The sequence below is a fragment of the Erinaceus europaeus genome, chromosome 10 (assembly GCF_950295315.1).
Source record: "Erinaceus europaeus chromosome 10, mEriEur2.1, whole genome shotgun sequence".
In the NCBI taxonomy this organism is placed as follows: domain Eukaryota; kingdom Metazoa; phylum Chordata; class Mammalia; order Eulipotyphla; family Erinaceidae; genus Erinaceus; species Erinaceus europaeus.
This window is the reverse complement of record NC_080171.1, coordinates 98,897,932-98,917,912: the sequence shown is the minus strand read 5'-3', so window position 1 is coordinate 98,917,912 and position 19,981 is coordinate 98,897,932. Positions and strand designations below refer to the sequence as shown.

The following is a 19,981-nucleotide window of genomic DNA, read 5'->3' as shown; positions in this document are numbered from 1 at the left end:
TGGGACTTTGGAGCCTCAAACAGGAGAGTCTCTTTGCATAACCATGATGCTAGCTACTCCTGCCCAAAGTCACTAATTTTGCATGACAAATGTTGTCAAAAAAAGACACAGCAAATTCTTCTGAATGTAGGAATTTGTTTTCCATGAATATTTAGTTATTCAGAAATATATGCAAAGCACAGGTTTCCCTCGACCTATTTATCAGACTTATACAAGAATGGTTAGGGCCAGGCGGTGGCGCACCTGGTTAAGCGCACACGTTATAGTGCGCAAGGATCTGGGTTCAAGTCCCTGGTCCCCACCTGCAGGGGGAAAGCTTCATGAGTGGTGAAGCAGCGCTGCAGGTGTCTCCCTGTCTCTCTGGGAGTCGGGCTATGGCTCAGCGGGTTAAGCGCAGGTGGCGCAAAGCACAAGGACCTGCATAAGGATCCCGGTTCGAGCCCCCGGCTCCCCACCTGCAGGGGCATCGCTTCACAAGCGGTGAAGTAGGTCTACAGGTGTCTATCTTTCTCTCCCCCTTTCTGTCTCCCCCTCCTCTCTCCATTTCTCTCTGTCCTATCCAATAACGACGACATCAATAACTACAACAATAAAACAAGGGCAACAAAAGAGAATAAATAAATATTAAAAAATATAAATAAAAAAAAAAAGAATGGTTAACAGTGGTCCAGGAGGTGGCGCAGTGGATAAAGCATCAGACTCTGAAGCATGAGGTCCTGAGTTCAATCCCTGGCAGCACATGTACCAGAGTAATGTCTGGTTCTTTCTCTCTCTCTCTCTCTCCTTCTATCTTCATGAATAAATAAATAAAATCTAAAAAAAAGAAAAAAAGAATGGTTAACAATTATTGTGACTGGGATGACAAGATAGCTCACTTGAATGGTGCATTTGCTTTGTCATGGACAAGACCCAGGGCCACGTCCTAGTCTCACCACACTGGACACTGAAGTGCCATGGTATCTTTCTCTCTGTCTCTGTTTCGGTCTATCTCAAAAAGTGGGACTGAGGGGAGTCGGGCTGTAGCGCAGCGGGTTAAGCGCAGGTGGCGCAAAGCACAAGGACCGGCATAAGGATCCCGGTTCGAACCCCGGCTCCCCACCTGCAGGGGAGTCGCTTCACAGGCGGTGAAGCAGGTCTGCAGGTGTCTCTCTTTCTCTCCCCCTCTCTGTCTTCCCCTCCTCTCTCCATTTCTCTCTGTCCTATCCAACAACGACAACAACAATAATAACTACAACAATAAAACAACAAGGGCAACAAAAGGGAATAAATAAATAAAATAAATATTAAAAAAAAATTTTTTTTTAAAGTGGGCCTGAAGTGGTAAATTCCCAGCAATAGATTTTTTTTTTAAGATTTTATTTATTTATTAATGAAAAAGGTAGGAGGAAAGAGAGAAAGAATCAGACATCATTCTGGTACATGTGCTGCCAGGGTCTGAACTCAGAAGCTCATGCTTGAGTCTAATGCTTAATCCACTGTACTACCTCTTGGACCACCAGCTACAGATTATTTTTTTAATTTGTTTATTATTGGATAGAGGTAGAGAGAAATTGAAAAGGGATGGAAGACAGACAGACAGAGAGACACCTACAGCCCTGCTTCACCACATGTGAAGCTTTCCCCTGCAGGTGGGCACCAGGGGCTTGAACCAGGGCCTTTGTGCACTATAACACGTGCTCTTAACGAGGTGCACCACCACCTGGCCCCTTTTTATTTTATCTTTTTTATTTGTTTATTATTGGATGGAGACAGAGATAAATTGAGAAGGGATGAGAGATAGAGAGTATATTTTTTAAAAATTATTGTAACCAACATGACTGCTGGCCAAGATGGCAATGGGTTAGCAGCTCCTTTTTCTCTCACTGCCCCCACAGTAACAAATACTAAACACACATGGAGAAAACAGCATAGAAGTAATAAAGGAAAAGGCCCAGAATTCAGGTATCAAGGACAGAGAATTTCTCACAACAAAGTTAAAAATCTCCCCACTCAGTTCCACACCTGGTTCCCAACCAGGATCTCATTACGGCAGCCATCTGCCCTACTATGCTCCATCACTGCCCACCCAGGCTGCTTCCACAGCCACCAATTCCCCCAACACCTCACTTGCCACAAGTTCCCGCTGTGGGCTGGCTGTATCTGTGGTGGCTGCCCAGTTCTGTCTGCCCTGTTCTGCCACCCAGTTCTAGCTAAGCCCCCTGCCTCTACAGTCACCATCCAGTTCTGGGTAGACCCTCGCCTTGGTGCCCACTGAAGCTTATCCCTACACAGACTGTTGACCCCGATCTTAACAGACAAACACACATTATGGGAAAACAAAGTAAACTGCCTGAAACATTGGTCCAAAATAGCAGCCTGAAAAACATCCCAAATTCAACAGAGAATATTACCTTCCCGACCAACACCTCAAACCTACAGATCTAGACATGCTCACTAAACTGAGATGAGTTATGGTGGAAGACTGCAACAAATTCAGAGAAATAGTAAGGAAATTTAGAGAAAAATTCATAAGTGACCAGAAGGATGAATAGTTTAGTGACCATCTCCTTCTGTCTCTGTCTCTTCCTCATGCTCTGGAAGGAAGGAAGGAAGGAAGGAAGGAAGGAAGGAAGGAAGGAAGGAAGGAAAGAAGGAAGGGAGGGAGGGAGAAAGGAAAGGAAGAAGGGAGGAAGGGAGGGAAGGAGGGAAGGAATGGATGGATGGATGGAAGGGAGGGAGGAATGAAGAAAGGGAGGAAGAAGGGAAGAAACAAAGGGGAAAAGGGGGGGTGGGCAGTGGCATACCCAGTTAAGCACACATAGTATAAAGCGCAAGGACCAGCACAAGGACCCCGGTTTGAGACCCCGGCTCCCCACCTGCAGGGAGGATCACTTTACAAGCAGTGGAGCAGGTCTGCAGGTGTCTATCTTTCTCTCTCCCTCTCTGTCTTCCCCTCTTCTCTCAATTTCTCTCTGTCCTATCCAACAACAACAAAGGAAAAATAGCCTCCAGGAGCTATTTGTAGTGCAAGCATTGAGCACCAGTGATAACCTTAGAGGCAAAATAAATAAATAAAATCAAAAGAATCAGCCTGGGAATAGTGGAATCACATATGCACAAGGTTCCAGTGATAGAGAGAGAGAGACAAAGAGAGAGAGAGAGAGAGAGAGAGAGAGAGAGCTGCTCAGCAGTAACACATATGCTCAAGGCCCTGGGATTATATAGCCTGGTACAACCTAAAAAGAAATTCAAGCAAGCAAGCTGGGAAGTGATACAGTAGTGGCTAGAGTGTTCGATTCTCAAGCATGAGGTTCTGAGTTCAATCCTCAACATGGCACATGGCACAGTGATGCTTTGGTGTGTGCTCTCCCCCCACCCTCCGCAGCCTCCCTTCTTTTTTTTTAGATTTATTTATTTATTTATTTATTTTCTTGTTGTTAAAGTTCTGGGGCGCCAACTGGCTGGGCTAGCGTCGTGGTGGTAGAGACACTCGGGGATACACAGCTGGGCTGCAGTTTAATCTTTATTCACGAACGGGCAAATCACCACACCATGTGCTTTTCCATCATTCTCCCTCCTCTGCTGCTGCTGGGACTCTGAACGTCCTTAGCATACGGAGCTGAGAGCAAATGGGCGAAACTAGCAAGGACAAAACCATTTCTCTCAGAGGTAGGGGGAAGAGGACCAAACCAACACAAAGAATACCAACATTTTCTTTTTGTTGCCCTTGTTGTTTCCATTGTTGTTGTAGATATTACTGTTGCTGATGTCGTTGTTGTTGGATAGGACAGAGAGAAATGGAGAGAGGAGGGAAAGACAGAGGGGGAGAGAAAGATAGACACCTGCAGACCTGCTTCACCGCCTGTGAATCCACTCCCCTGCAGGTGGGGAGCCGGGGCTCGAACTGGGATCCTTATGCTGGTCCTTGCCCATTGCGCACGTGCACTTAACCCGCAGCACTACTGCCCGACTCCCCAGCCTCCCCCTTCTTCTCTTGCTCTGGCTCTGTCATTAATAATTTTTAATATTAAAAGAAATACAACACTATCCCCAAAAAGCATCTTAAAAGTCCTATAACAATGAGTTAAAAAGAGAACATCATTCTAGTTCATTTTTTTAAATTTTATTTATTTATTTATTAATGATGAAGATAAGTGGACAGAGAAAGAACCAGACAACACTCTGGCACATGTGCTGCTGGGGATTGAACTCAGGACCTCATGCTTGAGAGTCCAAAGCTTTATCACTGCGCCACTTCCAGGACCACTCTAGTTCATTATTATGGGTTGCTCGTGATGGACAAGGTCTATGTCAAAGCCTGATCTACATCATCTACTGGAAGCCTTATAAGAAGTATAGGGAGGGGGCAGGGCAGATGGTTATGCACCTGGTTGAGTGCACATGTTATAGTGTGCAAGGACCTGGGATCAAGCCCCTGATCCCCATCTTCAGGAGGAAGCTTTGCAAGTGGTGAAGCAGTGCTGCAGGTGTCTCTCTGCCTCTCTCCCTCTCTATATTCCCCCTTTCCTCTTGATTTCTGGCTGTCTCTATCACATAAATAAAGATTTTTTAAAAAATTTTAAGTATATGGAGGCAACTATTTTCACACTTCTTGTATCAATCCGTTTAGATGAGTGGTCACCTGATACTTGTGAGTGGTAGAGTCACAACACATATGGGACTAACTCCAGAGACCATGCACTAAGCACTGCCCTATCCTCCTCTCTGATGCTCAACCTATTACAAAATAACTCAGTGGATCTGAAGGCTCTACAGAAGAACTGCAGAACAAGGTGGCACTCAGGGTGCTCACAGCTTCTATTCTCTTTGGTAAGTGTGCGTCAAGCAAGCCTCCCTTCGGGAAAACATGTCATGGGCCTGACCAACGTCAGTGACCAAACAAAGAGAAGATGCTGAAGATGTGGCTGGGCTGGATGACCACCCTTATTTATTTTTTATTTATTTAATATTTAGGGATACCAAGGGGTATCACTGCAGTTTGGTGCAAGCACTACGAATCCACTGCTCCTGGCAACCATTTTTTAATTTCCATTTTATGGGGTAGAATGGAGAGAAATTGAGAAGGGCAGGGGTAATAGAGAGAGAGAGAGAGAGAGAGAGATAAACACAGACATCTGCAGACCTGCCTCACTGCTTATGAAATGTCCCCCATGCAGGTGGGGAACCAGATACTCAAACCTGGATCCTTGCACTTAACTGGGTGCACCACTGCTGAGTTCCCAGAAATCTACCATTAAGAAGAGCTCATGGGAGTCGGCGGTAGCACAGCAGGTTAAACACACATGGTGCAAAACACAAGGCCCAGTGTAAGGATCCTGGCTCAAGCCCCCAGCTCCCCACCTGCAGGGGAGTCACTTCAAAGGTGATGAAGGAGGTCTGCAGGTGTTTCTCTTTCTCTCCCCCTTTCTGTTTTCCCCTCCTCTCTCCATTTCTCTCTGTCCTATCTAACAATGATGACAACAATAATAACTACACAATAAAACAAGGGCAACAAAAGAGAATAAATAAATAAATATTCTTTAAAAACTCAAAAGGGAAACTCAAAACAGGATTTGATTGAATTTGGAGTAGGGCACCAAAGTAAAAACCCTGGGTTGAGGGTGAGGGTGGATGTTTGGCATCATGGGGCAGGGGGTGGGGGGAGAGAGGATGGGATGGGACACAGTCTTTTGGTGGTGGGAATGGTGTTTATGTACACTCCTATTAATTTCTAGTCATGTAAATTTCTGAATAAAAAAAGAATGAAAAAAAAAAAGCTCATGTAAAGTTAGGGGAGGAAATACGTGTCAATTATAGCACCGGGGTCAGCAGAGCCCACGAAAAATGTCCTGGGGACTTCTTGAGTAGTTTGTGACTTCAGAGCTCACTTCTCAACACATTGACTCACCATCACCTTCACCACATGAGTAGCACCATTGCCACTAGACTAAAACCATGAAGAAAAAGCTGAAGAGGCGTTTCCCATTGGTTTAATGTCATGAAAGATAATTAATATGACATTGAACACTCTGTAAACATTAGCTTCCATAGTACTATGCATGTGCAAAGCACTCTCTTGCAATATTTCACTGAATCTTCAATAGCCCAAGGTTAGGTAATAATGCTGTCTCCATTTCACAATCAGTAAGCCAAGGTTCAGCAAGGAAGACTAATGCCCAGGTAACAGAGGTTATATGTACAAGAGCCAGAGTTAAGCTGGGTGGTGGCACACCCAGTCGAGCCCGTATACGACCATGTACTGTGCTATAGGTTTCTCTTTCTCTCTCCCTACCTATCTCCCCCTTCCCTCATAATTTCTGTGTCTCTATCCAATAAATAAATAAATTACTTTCTATTTTTCATGTTATTTATTTACTAGATAAAGATAGAGAGAAGGGAGTCGGGCTGTAGCGCAGCGGGTTAAGCGCAAGTGGCGCAAAGCACAAGGACCAGCATAAGGATCCTGGTTCGAACCCCGGCTCCCCACCTGCAGGGGAGTCACCTCACAGGCGGTGAAGCAGGTCTGCAGGTGTCTATCTTTCTCTCCTCCTCTCTGTCTTCCCCTCCTCTCTCCATTTCTCTCTGTCCTATCCAACAACGACAACAATAATAACTACAACAATAAAAAACAAGGGCAACAAAAGGGAATAAATAAATAAAATAAATATTAAAAAAAAAAAGATAGAGAGAAATCCAGGGGGAAAAGTAAGACAGAAAGAAAGAGATACCTATAGCACTGCTTCACTGCTCGTGAAGCTACCCCCCTGCAGATGGAGACCATGGAGACCAAGAATTTGAACCTGGGTCCTTGTGCATTATAACATGTGCACTCAAGTGGGTTCACCACCATCCAGCCCCAATACTTTAAAAAAAAAAAAAAGAAGCCAGAGTTTGGATCCCGGTCCATTTGACTCCAGAGCCTGAATCTGCTTGGCCATATTACTACAAGTTCTGTGTCATAGTCAATCATCTTCTAGTCACCTTCTGTTTGCAAGTGAGCTCTTAAGGGGCAGCTCTTCCATCTCCATTATTTTCCCAGTAACCAGCAAGGGGTTTAGCCCAAAGAAAATGTCCAGCAAGTCTGGTGACCACGTAGCCATGTGAAGAAAGTGAAGCCTCTTCTCTTTTTAAGAAAGTGAACCCAGAAATGCCCCTCTCTGATGCAAACCAACTCTCCCTCACCCCTGGCAAAAATCTAGAGACTACTTCCGCAGCTCCCCCAGCTAGGCTCCCCGACAACCCTACCCCAAGGGAAGAGTGAACAGTCATGCTTCTGAGGAAAGGAGAGATGGGTTTCAGCAAGCATGAGCAATTAATTCATTTTTAGACCTCTTCTTTTCTCTGCTTCCCCATCTTGTTCTGGAGCAAATACTTCTTTCTTCTCCCATCTCTAGGATGTTAAAGAACAAGTATCACCTGCCACAGCCAACATCTACAGCTAGTACACAGAATAGCACATGTCTGTCTCAGAGGCAGCACTCCAAAAGTTGGGGAGCAAAAGGATAGAGTCCAGAGCCTGGGTTCCCCAGAAACCAGGCCAGCATTTAGTAGCATGACTTTTCTAACCCGAGGTCCATCACAATGACCACAATGTACACTGCATTCAAAAGTACAAACTTTGAGGTGAAATCAATAAGTCACAGGAATATAATGTACAGCCTGACAACTATAATCAATAATACTGCATTAAATATTGAAAGTTGCTAAGTAGATCTTAAAGTTCTCATAACAAAAGGAAAAAACTCTGCAGCAATTTATGGTGAAAGATATTAACTAAATTAATTAAATGTACTGTTATTATTTTGTAATGCATGTAAATATCAAATTATTCTGTTGTATTCCTAAAACTATTATCATGTTATGTGCCCAATGATACCTCAATTATTTTTTTTTTAAAAAGCTGTTTACGGGAGTCGGGCTGTAGCGCAGCGGGTTAAGCGCAGGTGGCGCAAAGCTCAAGGACCCATAAGGATCCCAGTTCAAGCCCTGGCTCGCCACCTGCAGGGGAGTCGCTTCACAAGTGGTGAAGCAGTCAGCAGTCTTTCTCTCCCCCTCTCTGTCTTCCCCTCCTCTCTCCATTTCTCGCTGTCCTATCCAACAACAACAACAATAATAACTACAACAATAAAAAAACAGCAAGGGCAACAAAAGGGAATAAATAAATAAAATAAATATTTTTTTAAAAAGCTGTTTAAATAATTAAGAAAAAAAAAGACAAGGGGCTAGGTGATGGTGTACCCGGTAAAGTGCATGCATTACAGTACACAAGGACCGGGGTTCAAGTCCCTGGTCCCCACCTGCAAGGGGAAAGCTTCACAAGTGGTGAGGTAGGGTTGCAGGTATCTCTCTGTCTCTTTCCCTGTCTCCTCCTCCTCCTCCTCAATTTCTGTCTGTATCCAATAATAAATAAAATTTAAAAAAATAAAAGAAATTTTCAAAGAGAGAGTGAAACACAAAAGCCTACCTGGGAGGCTCAACAGCAAAAAAAAAAAAAAAAGAAGAAGAAGAAGAAGAAGAAAAAGAAAAAGAAAAAAAAAAGCAGACTGGCCCTCTTCAGAAAGAAGAGAAGCATAAAGCAAGATGAGCTCTGACCAAGGTGTACCCATAGTGAAAGTCAAGGAAGCACAAAAGGGAGTTGCAACTTGTACCTAAAATCAGGTATTTTCCCAACAGGGCAATCTGGGAATGAAACCATTCCAAGTCATTGTCTCCTGCCTGTGTGTTCCAGTCCTGCCCACCTCCCCATATCTGGCCAACCACACTGTTCTGCAACCTGTGACTTGTGTGCCTGTCACCCTGCACAGTATGTGAGCATCTTCAAGACAAGGGCTTTAGGTTCTCCATGGTTCGCTCTCCACTGCCCATCGAATGTCTGCTGACTAAGAATGAGACTCAGTTTTAGATTATTAATAACACAGTGGCTATCTCTACTAAGACCTGGTAATGCTGCATGTAGTTCAGACTTGATTTTACTTCCCTTGCACTAAAACCCCGAGTAGAAAGTATCCTTATCATCATCTAGTTCACAGATAACTAAACTGAAACTGAAAAATTAGACAAACTAGCCCAATCATACAGCAAGCAAGTGACAACACTGCCCTTTGAATCATGGGTTGAATGGAAAATCAGTTTTCAATCACTTTTCCTTTCTCTTTCTGCCTTGCACTCAATACTGGCCTTTAATACTAGTAGTTCACTAGGACCAAAGTCATTTCTTTCCTAGAGATGGAGGGATGTCGCTTGTTATTCTTGTAAACAATGACAATATTGCTGAGTAAGCACTGGGAAGGGGGCAAGTAGAGAAAGAAAAATGTGCTTATAGTATCAGTCAGAAACATTTATCAAGGAAAAACTGCATGTACCAACTGGAATATATCCAAGTATTGGAACAAATTCCAAAATACATCAAGGGAATCAATGATGAAACAGAAGTATATATAGAATGCTATTCTTCAAAAAGACAATCGATAGTTAATATTATCATCACATTATTTGTTAATTGGGTTAACTTTGAAAAGTCCCTTTGTTATGGTTTGCTGTACAGTACCCAGTATCTTGTATATAGCTGTGCTATTGGATGCTTCTAATCGACTTGGTCTAGGCTTTTGAGAGAGTCCGCATATCAAATACATAGCCTATATATTAAAAAGATTCAGTTTGAACCCTAAGACAGCAGGAACCTCACATCTTCACTATAGAGCCCCTACTTCCCCCAGTCCTGGAACCCTTGGATAGGGCCCACTTTCCCGTATGCATCTCCCAAACCAAACCAAATAATATTGCATCCGCCGATCACAACCTAACCAAAGCAACGATTGCCACCTCAACATGCTTCACCTCAGACTGTATCCAGAGACTTCACGTGTGGAATGACAACCCTTCAACTTCATTACTCGGGTGAGACCTTTCCTTTTATAGTACACTCTAATTTCATCTCAGGTAGTTCACTTTCTAACAAAGTCCCATAATCTAGATATACACCAGTTTCTGTGAGAGAGAGCTTATGTGCACACGTATCCATAAACTACTGCAAAATATATACCTGAAAGCAGAAGTACACTAGAGTTTGCAGTGAGTACCTCCCTAACACTTCCTCTCCACTATTCCAAGCTTGGGATCCATGATTGCTCAACAAATTGTTTGGCTTCATATGTTAACTCTCTTTTCAATCACCAGGTTCCAGATGCCACCAGGATGCTGGCTAGGCTTCCCTGGATTGAAGACCCCACCAATGTGTCCTGGAGCTCAGCTTCCCCAGAGACACACCCTACTAGGGAAGGAGAGAGGTAGACTGGGAGTATGGACCGGCCAGTCAACACCCATGTTCAGCAGGGAAGCAATTACAGAAGCCAGACCTTCTACCTTCTGCAACCCTCAATGACCCTGGGTCCATGCTCCCAGAGGGCTAGAGAATGGGAAAGCTATCATGGGAGGGGGTGGGTTATGGGGATTGGGTGGTGGGAATTGTGTGGAGTTGTACCCCTCCTACCTTATGTTTTTGTTCACTAATCCTTTCTTAAATAAAAAAATTTAAAAAAAAAGAATGCTATTCTTCATAAGAGAAAAAAAAGTATGTAAGAAACAAAAATTATAAAAGTGGTTGCCTCTAGGGAAACAGTGGGAACTGGCAACTTACGCCAAGAAAAACACTTGCCACTTTGTTCATCTCTAAACTACTTATCTTTTTAAAAAAATCTGTTTATGGATTTTTTTTTTGTACTTCTCCAAAAGACAAGATAAAAACACCGTTTAGAGAAATCATTTATTGTGAGGACTTCTCCGGTTGCTCACATACATGTGATTCCAACTATGAAGAAGTATATCTCTATGAACAAGCATTGGATTAATTTGTGGTGAAATAAGTCTGAACAAATTTTATATAAAGAGTGTATTTTCAGGGGTCAGGCGATAGCACAGTGGGTTAAGCGCACGTGGCGCAAAGCGCAAGGACAGGCGTAAGGATCCGGGTTCAAGCCCCAGGCTCCCCACCTGCAGGAAAGTCGCTTCACAGACAGACGGTGAAGCAGGTCTGCAGGTGTCTATCTTTCTCTCCCCCTCTGTCTTTCCCCCCTCTCTCCATTTCTCTGTCCTGTCCAACAACAAATGATGTCAACAACAACAATAATAACCACAACAAGGTTACAACAACAAGGGTAACAAAAAGGGAAAAAAAAGGCCTCCAGGAGCAGTGGGTTCATGGTGCAGGCACTGAGCCCCAGCAATAACCTTGGAGGCAAAAAAACAAAAGAAAAGAGAGTGCATTTTCAAGGTAAAAACAGAGCATACATATAAGCACAACAATTTGCCACACTTCACTAGTTTTAAGGGGTTTTTAAGTCATTTTTTAAATTTTATTTTGATCTCACAGAACAGAAAGAAATTGAGAAAGAGAAAAATACAGACACCTGCAGACCTGCTTCACCGCCTGTCAAGTTTCCCCCCACCCACAAGTATGGATTAGGAGCGTGAATCTGTGTCTGTGTGCATGGTGATACATGCACTTAACCATGACCCAGCCCCTGATACATGTTATTCTTAAGTCCTTCCTCTGCCTTTTCAACAAGCCTTGAATGAAAACCTACATTATGTGTTAGGCAAAGAGCTAGACCATTTTTAAGGAACTAAACAACATGTTATTTGTTTCCTCCCTTTGCCTTTCAAGAAAGTATGATGGTGTGGAAGGTAGATGGCACAATGGTTATACAGACTCTCATGCCTAAGGCTCCAAAGTCCCAAGTTCAAGCCCCTGCACCACCATAGACCAGAGCTGAACAGTGCAAGTATGATGGTAAGCTAACAAAATGCCAGATTCAGCACCACTCATGAACTTCATAACCTAACACCATCCTCACTCAGCTATGAAAACTGCAATCTAGGGAGGAGATAGGATGTATTCAAGGTTACATAAAAAGGGAAGATCTCAGGATACCAGTCCTGCTCTCCTATGTTGTGTGGAGAGACAGGCAGAAACAGGTTCTAAAACCAAATATGTAGTATGTCGGGTATTTTCAAATATCTTTGTTGTTTGTTTGTTTGTTTTACCAGAGCACTGCTCAGCTCTGGCTTTGGTGGTTCAGGGAACTGAACCTGGGTCTTTGGAGCATCAAGCAAGAGCGTCTCTTTGCATAGCCATTATGCTATCTCCCCCACCCTTTTCATATATCTTGTCACATACTTCAAAGTAACATGACTATTCTTGTGTCATAATGTGTATCACAAATATGGAAAGCAAACTCTAAGAAGCTAGAAAAATGATGCTGGTTTTCACAGCTAGGAAGCAATGGCATGAGGCTTCAAACACAGAGATACCAGAGCTGTTATTCTCCACCCTGAAAAGGAAAATCAATTTTGAAAAGTAGGCTAGGTGGACTGGGGAGATAGCAACAGCATATGAGACTTGCATGTAAGAGGTCCCAGATTTGATGCCTGGCTGCTGAGCAGTGTTCCATTAAAATGTGAGAGAGAAAAAAAAACTAACCCTAGGGTGATGTCACAGATATTTTCCATTAAACTTACATTAATAAAGTTTATCTCTCAGCTCTGAAGGCTATTACTCCAAAAATAGCAAGTCAAAAAGTCAACACCTCATTACCCAACACTTGGTCTAGCTCTTGTTTGCTGCCAAGACTGGGCTTTCCTTTTAACCCACAGAAGATGAGAACCACTCACATAATTTTTGGCAAGAAAAAATGTGACAACTCACACAAGCTGTTTCTAGACCCTGACACACATGCATGGGCCCCAATATGGGCTTGCCATTGAAGTTAACACCCCATGATGCCACTGATCACAACTGAGTGCTAGTGAGAGAGGCCAACACAACACAGTGACTGATCTCATAAAGTTTCATACTTCTAAAGTGAAAGAAAAGGAAGCTTCCTCATACCTCTCTTCTGCCCATTTAACACACATAGAAGGATTTAGAGCTAGAATTAAGCAACCCTACAACAGGCAGTGGTAATGGACACTAAAAAGTCACAGGAGGGAGCCCTGTCATTTCAATGTCTTCTCTGTATCCCTGCAGGAACCCAATGAAGTGCAGAATGGTTCATGTTTGAATGTGGAAGGGTAATTCCATAAAACTCAAACCTGAGTCTCAAGCTCCAGTCCTGAGTCCTCACTCAGATTAGGGTCTAAAGGTCAGCAAACAATAAATAACCCACTGCTTTTTAGCTGCCACTGCTCCCTGCCACAGTGTTCTCATAGAGAAGTAATTACAACCCAAGACAAGAATGAGTCTCCTTTGAGACTCTACACCACAAACTTCATCTTCATCCCAAACTCAAATAAGAAAATGGTCTACTACTTGGAAACCCCTCCTCTTTAAAAAAAAATAGTAAGTATTTTACTTATTTATTTTTGGTGAATAACAGATACAGAGAGAAGATACATACAGGGATGAAAGCACTACTCAGCTCTGGCTTATGGTGGTTATGGGGATTGAAAGAAATCCCTTCTTTAGACCTTCAGCCCCTGAATCGAACCTGCCCATAGACACAGAAAAGGGGGGATTCACCACCCTAACGATCCAGCCTATCTTCACGAGGTCCCTAGGAAGCACAAACAGCAGGTACCATGATGTTCCCCATACAAACGAGAGAACACGGTTCAGAGAGGAGAAAGATTCTCCTAGACAACACAAAGGCAAAAGCTCCTGAACCATTATTCCTGTTCTTCCCCCTCACCAGCAGACGCCAGCAGCCAGGACCCTTCAAGTTTCACACTAACTATTCTTTCAGAACGCACATTTCTCAACAGCTGATCACGGAATGGCAGCCAATATCCCCGACCCCCCAGATTTAGGCATGTCCCCTGCAGGAGATGTGTGCGCCCCACTTAAGCATGCCACAGGGGAAGCCTCCGGCCTAGTAACCACAGCAGCTGAGACCCAAGTCCGACTCAGGAGAGTCACAGGCAGGTCTGGCCGCCCCTTCCGACACAGCAGCAACCCTCGAAGCCTCCAGAATCTCCAGGGAGCCCAAAGCTCCAGCTCCCACCTAAACCCACCCCGGACAGGGAAGGGGGCGGCATTCCCTTGCCCCACTCACCTGTTCACCTGGGGCCCTGCTTCCGGACCTGCATCCACCCGAGGCCCCGCCCCCAGATCCTGCAGGTCTCCCGAGCCCCGCCCCCTTGCACCTGTGGTTTCCCCCAGCCTTGCCTCGCCGCCCCCTCCCACTGCCAAGCCTGGGGTCCGGGCCCCCCGCATCTGCTGCACCCTCGGCCCCTACCAACTGCCTCTCCCAGCTCTGTCCCCCCCAACCGCGGGCCTGCATTTGCGGCCTTTTCCCCCACCTGCAGCCCACACGCCTTCCATCCTCCCCACCCCCACCCCGCTGGACCAGCGCATCCAAGGTCCCCTGCCAGGATCCCGCACCCCTAAACCCGCCCAACACCACTCCTGCCCCCCACCCGCCCCGCCCCGCCTCGCCCCGCCTCACGCCCCGAGGCCCCTCCCCAGCCCCGCGGCCCCTCTGGGTCCCGCCCCCCGCACCTGCAGCTCCCTCCGGCCCGGCCCTCGGGGCCCCGCCCCGCCCCGCGAGCCGCTCCTCTCACCGCTCGCTCTCGCCGCCGCTGCAGTCCCGGCCGGTCACCTTGACGCGGGCCGCAGTGGCTGCCGCCGCCTCCTCATGGCCCTGGGAGCGGCCCAGGCGGCAGCGGCGCCTTCGCTCGGTGGCCGGGGCCGCGCCGCGCCAGGCCGGGGCCGGGCCAGGCGCAGCTGGAGCGCGGGCGGACGCGGGAGCGAAGCCGGTGCCCAGCCGCAGTAGGAACCGTCCGCTCCTGGGCCTGAGCGGCGGGCCGGTCAGCCAATCAGCTCGCTGCAGCGGGCTCTCCCCGACCAACCAGCTCGCCGCAGGGGCGGAGACACACCAATGGTCTGGCTGGGCGCGCCAGTGCGCAGCCGCTGCTGCCACCGATCCTCCCCAGCCTCGGCCTGCGCTCTCTTCTGCAGACTCCCTCTCATTCTGCAAGGATGCTAGGCTGCCTGCACACCCCCCTGAGCGCGCCGCCACGCCCATTCCCTTCCTCGAAATAGCAATGCATCTCATCCTCTATATATCCTTCTAGGGTTTCGTTCAGTTCCCTTATAATCCCTAGCTAGAATTTACCTTTTTCAGCCAAAAAAGGTTGTAAGAGACATCACCTATGTTCGTTATTACAGAGTATTAGGCACAGAGCACAAAACATCAGAGCCCAACAAAACCTCAGAGAGCCTAGAATCTAATTAATTTATTTTACAGCTGGATAAAAAATAGATCCCAAGAGACGACGAGAATTGCCCAAACTTATCCAAGTGTAAAGCTGGGGGGGGACAAAAACTGTATCCTGCCCCACCCCCACCCGCACCACCTGGTACCAGGATCCTTTACTGTGTGCTGGACACTGAGGAAAGCACAGAGGTTAAATCATTGGCTTCAAATCTCAGCGACAAGTTGCTAAGACAAACGTAGAATAGTTCCATGTCCTCATTCAAAAGGATTCTGAGACATTCACAGGAAAGTTGAATGTCATTTGACAATTTTCTTTTCTTTTCTTTTTTATAACCAGAGCACTACTCAGCTCTGGCTTATGGTGGTGCGGGGGATTGAACCTGGGACTTTGGAGCCTCAGGCCTGACAGTCTCTTTGCAAACTATTTTGCTATCTGCCCCCGCCCTTATTTTGACATTTTCAAATCCATTTTGCAGTAACATCAGAGTATGGAATGACTGGGTTGCTGTGCTTCCCAAAACTGAAAAAGGACAAAAAATAGAGTCAGTGTGAACGAAATAATTTCTAAGATTTCAGGAACTTCTGATGGAAATTTCTAACACTTGGTATTAAGAAAAGAATATTCATCAAAGATAATTAGCTCCCCCACACACTTTTTTCCCTTAAAGCCTGAAGTGGTGTAATGAAATGGCTCTGTTCAAGATACAGATGCAGAAAATCACAGGGCATGGGTGAGTACAAAACTCATAAAGGCAGATTACCTGTGTCCAACTCTGCCTAGTTCTGTCAACAGAAGCTATGTGTACATAAGCGAGTTACCTAACATCTCTATGCCTCTGTTTCTTTCCTGGAAAATGAGTGTGCTGAGTGGTCTGGGAGGTTATGCAGTGGATAAAGCATCAGACTCTCTCTCAATCATGAGGTCCTGAGTTCAGTCCCCGGCATGTACCAGAGTGATGTATGGCTCTGTCTCTCTCCTCCTAAGTTTCTCAATAAATAAATAAATAAAATCTTTTTAAAATGAGTGTGCTGAAAATAGTGCCCTCTTCAGAAAAAATATATATATGTGAAAGATTAAATGAGATGATACATGGAGGACTTGACATCAACAGGAGCTAAGTAAACATTAACTACACTTTTTTCATCCCTGTGACTTACTGTAAACATGGAAGGGGTTTCACAACATGTGCTTACTAAATGGCATCTATTACTTTTATTGTGCTTCTGCATTGCTTCTAAGTTTTCTTCAGTGGACATAGATTATTTTGAAATATATCAAAAGGTTATTGTAACCCCCAATTTTATTTTCATTAATGATTTACAAAATTATAAGGTAATGGGGCTAGTTCCACATTACTCCCACTACCAAAGTTCTGTGTCCTCCACTGAGTATATGTCATGTAACTGTAAACCCAATTTTAACATGAGAAAAGGACATGAGCAGACATTTCACCAAACAGGTACAAACAGTCAATAAGCACATGGAAAGATGCTCAGTAACATCAGCAATTAGATAAATAGAAGTCAAAAACCACAATGTGAAACCAGTTCACACCCATTAAGATAGCTAGAATGAATAAGATGAATAACAATAAAGACTGGTGGGAAAGTAAAAACACTGGAACTCTTATAAACTATTGGGGGATCAGGCAGTGACACACCTGGTTAAGCACACACACTACAATGCACAAGGATCCAGGTTCAAGCCCCTGGTCCCCACCTGCTGGGGGAAAGCTTCACTAGTGGTGAAGTAGAGCTGCAGGTGTCTCTCTGTCTTTCTCCCTCTCTGTCTCTCCCCTCAGCAGTTAAGAAATGACTATCACAGGCTGAGCAGTAGCAGAGCGGGTTAAGCGCACATGGCACAAAGTGCAAGGACCCCGGTTTGAGCCCCCAACCCCCACCTGCTGGGGTGGGGGGGGAAGGGTTGCTTCATAAGCAGTAGAGCAGGTCTGTAGGTGTCTGTCCTCTCCCCCTCTCTGTCTTCCCCTCCTCTCAGTTTCTCTTTGTCATATCCAACACCAGAAAAAAAAGGCTATCATGTGGAAGAGTGCTTAGTGATCCATTGAATTTTGGAGGTAACATACGATACATTTGTATGTGAATTCCTCCAGCTTACTTATGGGTAAGCTTAAGTGTAATGGGCTGCTGCTTTGAGTGGGACCTCAAGTTAGAAAATAATCTGCAATGGGCCAGGTGGTAGTGCAGCGGATTAAGTGCACATTGGCGCATATGGCACGAAGCGCAGGGACCTGAGTAAGGATCCCGGTTCCAGCCTCCAGCTCCTCACCTTCAGGGAGTCGCTTCACAAGCCGTGAAGCATGTCTGCAGGTGTCTGTCTTTCTCTCCCCTCTCTGTCTTCCCCTCCTCTCTCCATTTCTCTCTGTCCTATCCAACAATAACAACAGCATTAACAACAATAAAAATAACAACCATGATAAACAACAAGGGCAACAAAAGAAAAAAAAATAGCCTCCAGGAGCAGTGGATTCGTAGTGCTGGCACCGAGCCCCACTGATAACCCTGGAGGCTAAAAAAGAAAAAAAGGTAAAAATTCCGCAATGCCAGGTACTTTCCACTTGGGTCTCAGGACAGAGCAGGTCCTGTGATACTTCAAGGACTTAAAGCTAATAGGATCAGTGGGGAAGCAATTACAGAAGCCAGACCTTCCACCTTCTGCACCCCATAATGACCTTGGGTCCATACTCCCAGAGGTATAAAGAATAGGAAAGCTATCAGGGGAGGGGATGGGATACAGAGTTCTGGTGGTGGGAATAGTACCCCTCTTCTCCTATGGTCTTGTCAGTGTTTCCATTTTACAAATAAATTTAAAAAGGAAAAAAAAAAGACTAATAGGAGTGCACTGTGGAGCCACTGCCAAGGCCCAGGAGGAGGAGGAAAAATATAACACAGGCCTTTACAGAAACACATTCTCTTCTATATTTTCTTCTTTGGAAAAACAGTTCATGTCTTGCTAATGAACTCTTACTGAATTAGAACAACTAATCCTGGAACACTGAGTGACCATGTGACTGAACTGCCTGTCATGAACTGAATATTATCTGAACCACCAACCATCAGGCAGCAGCAATCCATCATCAAGTAAAATGGTGTAGAAGAGACAGGATGGATTTCAGAATAAGTTGTGTGGATAGTTGGTTAAAATATTTGTATCACCGGGAGTCGGGCGGTAGCGCAGCAGGTTAAGCGCAGGTGGTGCAAAGTGCAAGGACCGGCATAAGGATCCCAGTTCTAGCCCCCAGCTCCCCACCTGCAGGGGAGTCGCTTCACAAGTGGTGAAGCAGGTCTGCAGGTGTCTATCTTTCTCTCCCCCTCTCTGTCTTCCCCTCCTCTCTCCATTTCTCTCTGTCCTATCCAACAATGGTGACATCAATAACAACAACAATAATAACTACAACACACAACAATAAACAACAAGGGCAACAAAAGGGAATAAATAAATATTAAAAAATCTAAATCACCTTCTCTTGCTGTATTTGCCTTTTGTTCTCACTCTGAACTTACTGCCTCAATTCATATATTCAATAGCACCTACTAGAAATGGACTGCTCATGAAAATATAGACTCATTTAAGAACATCTCTGAAGGGCCTGGCGGCGCATCTGGTTGAGCCCCCCAAGCCCTTACCTGCATCGGGAAGTTTCACAAGTGGTGAAACAGGTCTGTAGGTGTCTCTCTGTATCTCTCCCTCTCTACCTCCCTTGATACCTGACTATCTCTATCCAATAAATAAATATAATTAAAAATTAAAGTAAAAAGAACATCTCTGAAAGATGATATGGAGAAAAACCCTCCCAATGGAAAACACATTGAGTTATCAATTTTGTGTGTTATGAGAGATGACCTCAAGTAGACAGATGTACAATAGATACCTGTTTGGTTTGGCTGGATGATCAGAGGTTGGGAGAGAAGAGGACTGAAAGATGGTCATAGAGAAAAGAGATATGAGTAGACTTCTAAGGATGTTATACAATATGAAGACAGTTGTATTGGTAATCTATTTATATATAACAAACCATCCCCAAACAAACTTAGTGCTTTAAAAGAATAACAAATTAGTTTTTTCTCTATTTTTAACTTTTTAAAATTTATTATTATTATGTTGGGGTTTTTTGTTTTTTTTTTTGCATAACCATTATACTATCACCCCAACCTGATGAATGTGAAAATTTTATAGCCTGAGTTTTTTGGGAAAAGTGAAAATGGAACTTATGAAGTTAGCCATTTGGAGGGACTCTATTGGTGGATCTCTGGTTTTGTTTCTCATAGATCTTTGACTCTCACTCTCAAAGAAAGTACTGTTTTCCCAGCTTCTTCTCTCAGTGCCCTCTTTGAGACATTGTTTCCAAGTCTTTCGTTTTCTAATCTTTTACTGAGGAGTCAGATCTGCTTGTAGCTGCCCTGTCCTGGTTCTATGTGCTTCATGCATATGTGCTTTATTTTGTGATTTTCAGGGTTAGGGACTGGTCTTTATGGTCTCCACCAACTGGAGTTGCACATGCCCACATGCAACAGGTAGACTGTTGGATAAGCTGTGAATCCAAACATTTGGAGATATTCTCGTGAACTGGAGTTGCACATGCCCACATGCAACAGGTAGACTGTTGGATAAGTTGTGAATCCAAACATTTGGAGATATTCTCATGACCACCTTAATTTTTTAATATTTATTTATTCCCTTTTGTTGTCCTTGTTGTTTTATTGTTGTAGCTATTATTGTGGTTGTTACTGATGTCATCGTTGTTGGATAGGACAAAGCGAAATGGAGAAAG

The 19,981-nt window shown here is 44.7% G+C and overlaps 1 protein-coding gene across 15 annotated transcripts in view; it reads right to left on the bottom strand.

The window, feature by feature from the left end:
- Positions 1 to 14,770, bottom strand: part of RALGPS1 (Ral GEF with PH domain and SH3 binding motif 1) — a 353,198-nt gene extending 338,428 nt beyond the window's left edge. For all 15 annotated transcript variants that reach the window (XR_009552096.1, XM_060200191.1, XM_060200189.1 and 12 more), the window contains exon 1: positions 14,536 to 14,770. The gene's annotated coding sequence lies outside the window, so the exon portion shown is untranslated. The remainder of the gene's footprint in view (positions 1 to 14,535) is intronic.
- Between the last annotated feature and the right edge of the window lie 5,211 nt (positions 14,771 to 19,981).